The 12231-nt window shown below is 38.1% G+C and overlaps 1 long non-coding RNA gene across 2 annotated transcripts; it reads left to right on the top strand.

Moving 5' to 3' along the window:
* The first annotated feature begins 874 nt into the window (after positions 1 to 874).
* On the top strand, positions 875 to 3507 carry LOC136071098 (uncharacterized). Of its 2 annotated transcripts, XR_010632419.1 has the most exons (3): positions 875 to 1501; positions 2102 to 2153; positions 2693 to 3507. It is a non-coding gene; the product is annotated as an uncharacterized LOC136071098 (long non-coding RNA). The 2 variants fall into 2 exon arrangements; XR_010632418.1 differs by having other exon boundaries at positions 2102 to 3507.
* The last annotated feature ends 8724 nt before the right edge of the window (positions 3508 to 12231 follow it).

Genomic DNA, 12231 nt, shown 5'->3' with positions numbered 1-12231 from the left:
TAACCAATAATAAAAACACCCAAAAAAATAATAATAAAATACGTATATATCTTTAAAATGACAAAAAAATTCCTAAAATCTCTAAAGGGACCAATTACCATATTAACTCTGAATGTTCAATATGTGTGAAAAACACTCTCGAACGTTTAGACCCAAAATTACAAATTATCAATTTAAACTTATTATCAAACAATTAATGTGCGGAACATGAAAATAAGCCAAACACAGAATTGATAAACAATCTAAGCCAATTATAATCACATCCACAACAGAAAATAAAAGGCAAAAATAAAGGAAGAGAGATGCAAACATAAGGACAACACGCGATGTGTTATCGAAAAGGAAACCGAAGCTATCGGCGTAAAACCTCTCCGCCGCCCTCCAAGCGGTCAATAATCCACTAGAAAATGTAGTTGGAATACATGAACAGCAATAGACCCTCCAAGCCTAATCTACCTAGGTACCTAAACCCTCCAAGCTTCTTACTCCAACGAGGTTGCGCCGAACCTTTTTCTTTTCTAACTTATCGGATTCCGCTATAGCCCATAGTGTAACGTCCTAATAAGTCCAAAAAAAAAAAAAAAAAGTAGTGGTCAGCTTTTTTGGGACCACACGTGCCCGACCTAACACACTAACCCCCACCACACATCTCACAAATTGGCTCTCATCTTCTTGGCCGGCCATTCCTCTCTTCTTATTTTCTTTTCTTTCTTCTCATTTCTCTCATACTCCCTCATCCTCTCCCACGGTACCCACTCCAAATCAACATCTCCATCACCATTTTTTCGGCAAAATCAACAGAATATTCTTGTGAACCCATAAGCATCTTCACATCTTTTATTTGAAGTAAATATTTCTAATCTTTTTGGTGGGTTTATATGCTTTTGCTTGAGGTTCTTTAGTCTAAGCTTTGATAATAATATTCATGTGATTTATGAGCATGGGAAGTGATATTTATGTGTTTATATGTATGGGTTTTGTATTGGTGGAATTATTTGATGAGTGGGTTTATGGTTTGTGCTAATGATGACTACCTAAGATTTATGTATGGTGGAAAATTTAGGGGTTTTGAGTTATAACATGTGATGGTTGGTAAATCTAATTTTTCCATTGCCATTGGGTTTATTTGGAGTTCGTTGAAGTTCTAAATTTCTTATCTTGGAGGATATATTGATTTTGCTTTCATGGGTCTCTTAATGATGTAGTGTAAATTTTATGGAAGCTAATCATAATGTTGGAGATGATATTAAATGGGTTAACTTTGTAAATTGGAGTTTATGCCTTGTGAATCAATTTGTTGAGAAACTTTGGAAGTGAGATATATTATTATTGATGAGGTTGAATACTAGGCTCGCCTAAGTAAGTGATTACTTGGCAATTCATAAATTGTGGCTAGATGCAATTTCAAGCTCTATACTTATTGTGATAGGTTTACTTGATATTGTTTAGGTTCTAGCTAATCTCCTTGGAGCTTGGAGAATTAGGATTTTGCGGTTGTGAGGTAAGTAGTTTTTTAATGGGATTTTGAAAAATAACCATGTTATATAAATGTTTTTGGGTTAGACATGCTTTTGGAAACTACGTATGGAAATTATACTTTCCTAAAAACTATTGTGTCGTAACCTTAATATATATATATATATATATGATTATATATATGAAAATGCATCATATTTGGTATTGCATTTGGAGAAATACATGAATTTGTTGATATAGAAAAATGAGCATCTTTTATTTAATCTTTGATAAGGAAATCTTGGATTTTATGGTATATTAGAAAATTTAAAGATGCTTATTTTGTCTTCTTATGTGGGAAATTGATAGAAAATCTTTTTGACAAGAATGAAGTTGAAAACCTTATAAACTTTGTAGAAGTTAGATTATTTAAGGTTTTTCTGAAACTACCTGGATATGAACTATTTGTTTCAAAGTAATATAACTTGTGAGCTTATGTGGTTTTAACACCATGCCATGTGTGATTTCACGGTGATCAAATACTAGGCTCGCCTAAGTAAGTGATTACTTGGCAATTCATAAATTGTGGCTAGATGCAATTTCAAGCTCTATACTTATTGTGATAGGTTTACTTGATATTGTTTAGGTTCTAGCTAATCTCCTTGGAGCTTGGAGAATTAGGATTTTGCGGTTGTGAGGTAAGTAGTTTTTTAATGGGATTTTGAAAAATAACCATGTTATATAAATGTTTTTGGGTTAGACATGCTTTTGGAAACTACGTATGGAAATTATACTTTCCTAAAAACTATTGTGTCGTAACCTTAATATATATATATATATATATGATTATATATATGAAAATGCATCATATTTGGTATTGCATTTGGAGAAATACATGAATTTGTTGATATAGAAAAATGAGCATCTTTTATTTAATCTTTGATAAGGAAATCTTGGATTTTATGGTATATTAGAAAATTTAAAGATGCTTATTTTGTCTTCTTATGTGGGAAATTGATAGAAAATCTTTTTGACAAGAATGAAGTTGAAAACCTTATAAACTTTGTAGAAGTTAGATTATTTAAGGTTTTTCTGAAACTACCTGGATATGAACTATTTGTTTCAAAGTAATATAACTTGTGAGCTTATGTGGTTTTAACACCATGCCATGTGTGATTTCACGGTGATCTCCCCGATTTGGTTTCCGTAGTCTTTGTGACAATGGAATCAAATTTAGGTCAGTGCCCTTTCACTTTGGATGACGCGTTCTTCCCTGCTGTCCATGGGGGGAAGTGGTTCATTGATTGTGTGTGGGTGAGGCTACTGCCCATGGGGCCAAGAGACCACATGCAAGAGAGGTCCTGTTTGACATGCTCTCCCTGCTGCCCATGGGGGAAGAGAAAAACCTTGAGGGTATGGGTGAGGCTGCTGTCCATGGGGCCAAGAGTCTGCATACCAGAGAGGACAATATCATGCCAGTTGTGAATAGGTGGATCCCCTGATCGGTCTATGTGGTTGTTTGCTATATTTGTGATATTTTACCTTATGTGAGATATTATGGCTTTGGGAATTATAGTGTTAGTACTCACATATTATATTATATAGTTTCAAGGTATTTACTTTGAGGAACTTGTATCTCATTATTAAATCATTCTTGTCATATTATTATTATTGAAGATGAAACTTGCATTTCCCTCACCCCCATTAATTATGCTACTTACTGGGCTTTAGCTCATCCCACCCTCTAACAGTTTTTCAGAGTAATTATCTATACCTTGGATATGAAGCTTTATTCATTGGTGATGATTGAAATGCTATGTTAAATTTGGAGACTTTTTATGTAAATGGTTGGTGACTCGACTTTGCTATGTTCACTGAGACATTAATTAATTCTATTGGAGGTTGGTCACTTGAGGTTTGTTAGTCTTAGGCGTGGTAGGCCTAGACTCAATATTAAGATTTCTTATTCTTGATATGATTGTGACTTTGTGTAATCCAAGAGTTTTGTAATATATATTCATGTATTATGTGGAAGTACATGATTTTTAGTTATTGTTCGTAAATGTGTTATAGAGCTCTAACTTGTAATGTGGAGATTTATGGTTATATATTCTTATAATGTGGAATTGAAAGGAAAATAAAGATCTCCTATAGTTGGTTGTCCAAAAAGGAAAAATCTACAGGCACCCTTGAGATATATTTCTCATGCCTTGGACCCTTTTGGGTTCGGGGCGTGACATATAGCATCAACCAATAACCATTGGTCCTTTCCAAACTGCTTCCCTTAGCACCAAAAGACCTTCTCACAAACGTGGGTGTGGAGAGAAAAGGATTTGGTCAATAACCTCTCAAGGATGTATCAATGGAGAGGAAAAGAGTAGAGGAATTTGAGGAGTCTCTTAGTGAAGATTGGGGATAAAGCAATCTTGTTTTTCTCTAGGGTTTCTCTCTCAATTTTCTCTCTGGAAGCTCTCTACATTTCGTGGGTATAAGGGTCTATATATAGTGGTGTGTGTTTGGAATACGAATAGACCGTTTTTCCCAAACAGGGCAAGTTGGCAGCTTCGCCTCGCGATTGGTCTGAGTCGCGAGTTCAAACCGCGAGATAACGGCCTGGCCAGTCTGGGACTTTTGTCCTGCAATGCGACAGTTGGCGTGACCCTTCACCTACCCGCATGCTTCTCATGTGTGCGGCAGTTTGGTGGCTTGCCAGTCGTGAGTCAACCGCTAGTCTTAGCTGCGAGTCCTTGCTTCTTTGCACAAACTTGAGCATTTCTTCACACTTTCTCACACACTACCTGAAAGCTCGAAAACGTGTTGAAAAACACAAGAGCTGTTTAGACCCCCAATTAAAATTACGGCTTGGTAGATTTTACACAACTTTAATATAAAGTGCGGAATAGTGTAAAAGCGAGCGGATGAACAATATAGCTACTCTAATCCATAAACTAAACAACACAGCAGTGTAATGGAATATAAAAGAGTAGGGAAGAGAGATGCAAACACAGTCCTATTCCAACAAGGCTTCTCGGAACCATGTCTTGTCTTAGTTATCCGGATCCCGCAACAAGCTCCATATTGCATCTGCCATCCTTGGCTTCTTCCAATGCTTCCCAGCAACTCCAAAACACTCCCTACACTCTGAATAGGTATGGGTTGTGTTTGGGTACAAATCTCCTCTCAAGCTATGATAATGGGAGAGGGATGGAGAAGAGACTACTATGATTTCTCACTAAGGAGGAGTAGCTCTTTCTAAAAAGATGGGTGTGTGTGTTGTAGAAAATCTATCTAGGGTTTTTCTCTCTGAATAGCCTCACATACATTTGTGGATAATGAGGGTATATATAGTATGGGTGAAGGGTAAGAAAGTCATTCATTAAAATCCTCCAGGCAGAATGTTTCGCGACTGTCTCGCGGGAAGGCCTTACCCGCGAGACACTCGCGAAAACGATAGCCTGGCATGACTCTTTAGCTTCCAGTCGTGTGCTTCTCACATGACTCTTTCGCGGCTTAGCTTCCAGCGACACACCTGCGAGATCCACTGATCTTCAATAAAGCTTGAGTCTTCACCAACTTGATACTAAACCCAATACAATTAAATCCCACAAAATACAAGGAAATGAAATAAAGTAATTACAACACATTTTGTCATGGAATAAAGCCAATATAAAACATAGTTGTAAATCACAACTTTACAATCTCCCCCTTTGGCTATTCCGTGACAAAACTCCCTATAACAGACTCTAGACTTAAACATAAGTTTGGGAACAATGGCAAAACTCACTCACACCTAAATCTAGAAGCTGTGATGAACTTGGAACATGTATACCTGTAACCTGAAACACTTGCATAAAACACATTAGACCCTCAAGGTAAATCAGGTGATAAAAAGACAAGTATAATGAAGACATGTCCTTTGCTCAAAAAAAAAAAAAAATATATATATATATATATATAGACATGTCAAGTTTGGTTGGATTTGATTGTCGCATTGAGGCGACTTTGTCATGTGTGACAAAAAAAGGACTCTCATTGAAATATTTAAGTATGGTTTTCAAATTCAGACCGTTTAATGAACTGTAAAATAAAGAGATTCTAGGTTTTTTAGGTCAAATCGAGGTCGAACCGTAATGACATCATAATTAATTTAATAATCATTTAAATATAAATAAATATATTTGTAAAGTTGAGATTTACAACTATGTTTTACGTTGGCTTTATTCCATGACAAAATGTGTTGTAATTGCCTTAATTTGTTTCCTTGTATTTTGTGGGATTTTATTGTAGTGGGTTTAGTATCAAGTTGGTGAAGACTCAAGCTTAAATGAAGAATCAGTGGATCTCACGGGTGTCTCGCTGGAAGTTAACCCCCGAAAGAGCCACGTGAAAAGCACATGACTAGAAGCTGAAGAGTCGTGCCAGGCTGTCCTTTTAGCAAGTGTCTCGCAGGTAAGGCCTTCCCACGAGATAGTCACGAAACATTCTGCCTGGAGGATTTTAAAGAGTGACTTTCTTACCCTTCACCTATACTATATATACCCTCATTACCCACAAATGTAAGAGAGGCTATTCAGAGAGAAAAAACCCTAGAGAGGTTTTCTAAAGCACATGCACCCATATTTTGAGAGAGAGCTACTCATCCTTAGTGAGAAATCATTGTAGCCTCTTCTCCATCTCTCTCCCATTATCATACCTTGAGAGGAGATTTGTACCCAAACACAACCCATACCTATTCAGAGTGTAGAGAGTGTTTTGGACTTGCTGGGAAGTATTGGAAGAAGCCAAGGATGGCAGATGCAACATGGAGCTTGTTGCGGGATCCGGAGAACTAAGATAAGACACGGTTCTGAGAAGCCTTGTTGGAGTAGGAGCTTGGAGGGCTTAGGTTCATCGGGTAGATTAGGCTTGGAGGGTCTCTTGGTAACCCATGTATCCCAACTAATTTTTTAGTGGATCGATTTCTGCTTAGAGGACGGCGGAGAGGTTTTTTACCTAGTTCTTCGGTTTCCTTTTCGATAAAACGTCTCGATGTTATCTGTGTTTGTATCTCTCTTCCCTACTCTTGTTTATTTCATTTTTACTGCTGTGTTGCTTTAAATATGGATTAGAGTAGTTGTCTTGCTCATACGCTTGTGTTTACACTATTCCACACTTAGTATTAAGTTAGTGTAAAATCAACCAAGCCGTAATTTAAATTTGGGGGTCTAAACAGTTCTTGTGTTTTTCAACACATTTTCGAGCTTTTAATTGGTATCAGAGCGAGTACACTTATTTTGGTTTAAATACCTAAGTGTGATCCTTGACCCCTTATGTTTATTTGCCATAGATTGTGCTTTGTATGCCACTTTATATGATTTGGTTGGTGATGAATGTAAGACGCCACGTGTTTGTGAAATGCCTCTATGAGTGATAAAAAGGGGGGGGAGGGGGGGGAGTATCGTCATTTCTATATGACTCACGTGCACACTCTTAGGAGAAATTCTACATTGTGCACATTCGTAGGGGGAGAAAGCCATAGGGGAGATGCATATACCAAGGGGGAGAAGACATTGTTTTGAGAAAACCTTGATTTACTTTATGCTTGTTTTCTCGTTGCTTTACGTTGCTTTGAGTTACTTTTAGTATCTACGCTTTGCATCGTGTCTATGTGTTGGTACACACTTGTGCCCTTGTTGGATCTTGTATCCTTAATGAAAATACTTTGGTGTTTGGCATTGGTTTTGTGTTGAACATGCTTTTAATTATTGGTTGCATGTTCTGATGATCATTTGCTTTGCTATATGATCATTGTGGTCATTTCTATATGACTGTTTTGGTGTATGGTCAAGTTGCTCATATGTTTTATATCATGTTTACTTGATCGCATTTTACTTATTACATTATACTTCTCATTTTATCACTTGATTTACCTTGAGGGTCTAATGCGTTATGTGCAAGTATTTCAGGTTACAGATATCTTGTTCCAAGTGCATCACAGCTTCTAGATTTAGGTGTGAGTGAGTTTTGCCATTGTTCCCAAACTCACGTTTAAGTCTAGAGACTGTTACAGGGTGTTTTGTCAAGGAATAGCCAAAGGGAGAGATTGTATAGTTAAGATTTACAACTATGTTTTATGTTGGCTTTATTCCATGACAAAATGTGTTGTAATTGCCTGAATTTATTTCCTTGTATTTTATGGGATTTTATTGTATTGGGTTTAGTATTAAACTGGTGAAGACTCAAGCTTAAATTAAGAATCAGTGAATCTCGCGGGTGTCTCGCTGGAAGCTAACCTGCGAAAGGGCCACGTGAGGAGCACATGACTGGAAGCTGAAGAGTCGTGCCAGGCTGTCGTTTTGGCAAGTGTCTCGCGAATAAGGCCTTCCCACGAGATAGTAGCGAAATATTATGTATGGAGGATTTTAAAGAGTGACTCTCTTACCCTTCACCCATACTATATATACACTCATTACCCACAAATGCATGAGAGGCTATTCAGAGAGGAAAAAACCCTAGAGAGGTTTTCTAAAGCACACACACCCATCTTTTGAGAGAGAGCTACTTATCCTTAGTGAGAAATCATTGTAACCTCTTCTCCATCCCTCTCCCATTATCATACCTTGAGAGGAGATTTGTACCTAAACACAACCCATACCTATTCAGAGTGTAGAGAGTGTTTTGGACCTGCTTGGAAGCATTGGAAGAAGTCAAGAATGGCAGATGCAACATGGAGCTTGTTATGGGATCCGGAGAACTAAGACAAGACACGGTTTCGAGAAGCCTTGTTGGAGTAGGAGCTTGGAGGGCTTAGGTTCATTGGGTAGATTAGGCTTGGAGGGTCTCTTGCTAACCCATGTATCCCAACTGATTGTCTAGTGGATCGATTACCGCTTGAAGGGCAACGGAGAAGTTTTTCGTCAAGTTCTTCGGTTTCCTTTTCGATAACACGTCTCGGTGTTATCTGTGTTTGCATCTCTCTTCCCTACTCTTGTTCATTTTATTTTTGCTGCTGTGTTGCTTTAAATAAGGATTAGAGTAGTTATCTTGCTTATACGCTTGTGTTTACACTATTCCGCACTTAGTATTAAGTTAGTGTAAAATCAACCAAGCCGTAATTTTAATTTGGGGGTCTAAACCGCTCTTGTGTTTTTCAACACATTTTCGAGCTTTCAATTGGTATCAGAGCGGGTACACTTGTTTTGGTTTAAATACCTCAATGTGATCCTTGACCCCTTGTGTTTATTTGCCATGAATTGTGCTTTGTATGCCTCTTTGTATGATTTGGTTGTTGATGAATGTAACATGCCACGTGTTTGTGAAAATACCTCTATGAGTGATAAAAAGAGGGAGAGTATCGTCATTTCTATATGACTCATGTGCACACTCTTAGGGGGAGAAATTCTACCTTGTGCACATTCGTAGGAAGAGAAAGCCATTGGGGAGATCCATATACCTAGAGGGAGAAGACATTGTTTTGAGAAAACCTTGACTTACTTTATGCTTGTTTTCTCGTTGCTTTATGGTGCTTTGAGCTACTTTTAGTATCTATGCTTTGCATCGTGTTTATGTGTTGTTACACACTTGTGCCCTTGTTGGATCTTGTATCCTTAATGCAAATACTTTGGTGTTTGGCATTGGTTTTCTGTTGAACATGCTTTTAATTATTGGTTGCATGTTCTGATGATCATTTGTTTTGCTATATGATCATTGTGGTCATTTCTATATGACTATTTTGGTGTATAGTCAAGTTGCTCACATGTTTTATATCATGTTTACTTGATCGCATTTTACTTGTTACATTATATTTGTCATTTTATCACTTAATTTACCTTGAGGGTCTAATGCGTTATGTGCAAGTGTTTCAGGTTACAGGTATCTTGTTCCAAGTGCATCACAGCATCTAGATTTAGGTGTGAGTGAGTTTTACCGTTGTTCCCAAACTAACGTTTAAGTCTAGAGTCTGTTACAGGGTGTTTTGTTACGGAATAGCCAAAGGGGGGGATTGTAAAGTTGAGATTTACAATTATGTTTTATGTTGGCTTTATTCCACGACAAAATGTGTTGTAATTGCCTGAATTTATTTCCTTGTATTTTGTGGGATTTTATTGTATTAGGTTTAGTATCAAGTTGGTGAAGACTCAAGCTTAAATGAAGAATCAGTGGATCTCGCAGGTGTCTCGCTGGAAGCTAACCCGCGAAAGAGCCACGTGAGGAGCACATGACTGGAAGCTGAAGAGTCATGCCAGGCTGTCGTTTTCACAAGTGTCTTGCAGGTAAGGCATTCCCGCGAGATAATCGCGAAATATTTTGCCTGGAGGATTTTAAAAAGTGACTTTCTTACCCTTCACCCATACTATATATACACTCATTACCCACAAATGTATGAGAGGCTATTCAAAGAGAAAAAACCCTAGAGAGGTTTTCTAAAGCACACACACCCATCTTTTGAGAGAGAGCTGCTCATCCTTAGTGAGAAATCATTGTAGTCTCTTCTCCGTCCCTCTCCCATTATCATACATTGAGAGGAGATTCGTACCCAAACACAACCCACGCATATTCAGAGTGTAGAGAGTGTTTTGGACCTGCTGGGAAGCATTGGAAGAAGCCAAGGATGGTAGATGCAACATGGAGCTTGTTGCGGGATCCGGAAAACTAAGACAAGACACGGTTCCAAGAAGCCTTGTTGGAGTAGAAGCTTGGAGGGCTTAGGTACATCGGGTAGATTAGGCTTGGAGGGTCTCTTGCTAGCCCATGTATCTCAACTGATTGTCTAGTTGATCGATTTCCGCTTAGAGGGTGGCGGAGAGGTTTTTCCCCGAGTTCTTCGATTTCCTCTTCGATAACACGTCTTGGTGTTATCTGTGTTTGCATCTCTCTTCCCTACTCTTGTTCATTTCATTTTTGCTGCTGTGTTGTTTTAAAAAAGGATTGAAGTAGTTGTCTTGCTTATACGCTTGTGTTTACACTATTCCGCACTTAGTATTGAGTTAGTGTAAAATCAACCAAGCCGTAATTTTAATTTGGGGGTCTAAACAGCTCTTGTGTTTTTCAACACATTTTCGAGCTTTCAATTGGTATCAGAGCGGGTACACTTGTTTTGGTTTAAATGCCTAAGTGTGATCATTGATCCCTTGTGTTTATTTGCCATGGATTGTGCTTTGTAAGCCTCTTTATATAATTTGGTTGGTGATGAATGTAATATGCCACGTGTTTGAGAAAATGCCTCTATGAGTGATAAAAAGGGGGAGAATATCATCATTTCTATATGACTCATGTGTACACTCTTAGGGAGAGAAATTCTACCTTGTGCACATTCGTAGAGGGAGAAAGCCATAGGGGAGATGCATATACCAGGAGGGAGAAGACATTGTTTTGAGAAAACCTTGATTTACTTTATGCTTGTTTTCTCGTTGCTTTACGGTTCTTTGAGTTACTTTTAGTATCTATGCTTTGCATCGTGTTTATGTGTTGGTACACACTTGTGCCCTTGTTGGATCTTGTATCCTTAATGCAAATACTTTGGTGTTTGGCATTGGTTTTGTGTTGAACATGCTTTTAATTATTGGTTGCATGTTCTGATGATCATTCGCTTTGCTATATGATCATTGTAGTCATTTCTATATGATTGTTTTGTTGTATGGTCAAGTTGCTCACATATTTTATATCCTGTTTACTTGATCGCATTTTACTTGTTACATTATACTTGTCATTTTATCACTTTATTTACTTTGAGGGTCTAATGCATTTTGTGCAAGTGTTTCAGGTTACAAGTATCTTGTTCCAAGTGCATCACAGCTTCTAGATTTAGGTGTGAGTGAGTTTTGCCAATATTTCTAAGCTCACGTTTAAGTCTAGAGTCTGTTATAGGTGTTTTGTCACGGAATAGCCAAAGGGGGAGATGGTAAAGTTGAGATTTACAACTATATTTTATGTTGGCTTTATTCCATAATAAAATGTGTTGTAATTGCCTTAATTTATTTTCTTGTATTTTGTGGGATTTTATTGTATTGGGTTTAGTATCAAGTTGGTGAAGATTTATGCTTAAATGAAGAATCAGTGGATCTCGCGGGTGTCTCGCTGGAAGCTAACCCGTGAAAGAGTCACGTGAGGAGCACATGACTGGAAGCTGAAGAGTCATGCCAGGCTGTCGTTTTCGCAAGTGTCTCGCAGGTAAGGCATTCCCACGAGATAGTCGCGAAACATTCTGCTTGAGGGATTTTAAAGAGTGATTTTCTTACCCTTCACCCATACTATATATACCCTCATTACCCACAAATGTATGAGAGGCTATTCAGAGAGAAAAAACCCTAGAGAGGTTTTCTAAAGCGCACACACCCATCTTTTGAGAGAGAGCTACTCATCCTTAGTGAGAAATCATTGTAGCCTCTTCTCCATCCCTCTCCCATTATCATAACTTGAGAGGAGATTCGTACCCAAACACAACCCATACCTATTTAGAGTGTAGAGAGTGTTTTGGACCTGCTGGGAAGCATTGAAAGAAGCCAAGGATGACAGATGCAACATAGAGATTGTTGTGGGATCCGAAGAACTAAGACAAGACACGGTTTCGAGAAGCCTTGTTGGAGTAGAAGCTTGGAGGGCTTAGGTACATCGAGTAGATTAGGCTTGAAGGGTCTCTTGCTAACCCATGTATCCCAACTGATTGTCTAGTGGATCGATTTCCGCTTGGAGGGCGGCGGAGAGGTTTTTCACCGAGTTTTTCGGTCTCCTCTTCGATAACACGTCTCGGTGTTATCTATGTTTGCATCTCTCTTCCCTACTCTTATTTATTTCATT

This window comes from Quercus suber, unplaced genomic scaffold (assembly GCF_002906115.3).
Source record: "Quercus suber isolate HL8 unplaced genomic scaffold, Cork oak 2.0 scaffold_15, whole genome shotgun sequence".
Lineage (NCBI taxonomy): Eukaryota > Viridiplantae > Streptophyta > Magnoliopsida > Fagales > Fagaceae > Quercus > Quercus suber.
This window is presented reverse-complemented; position numbering and strand designations above follow the sequence as displayed.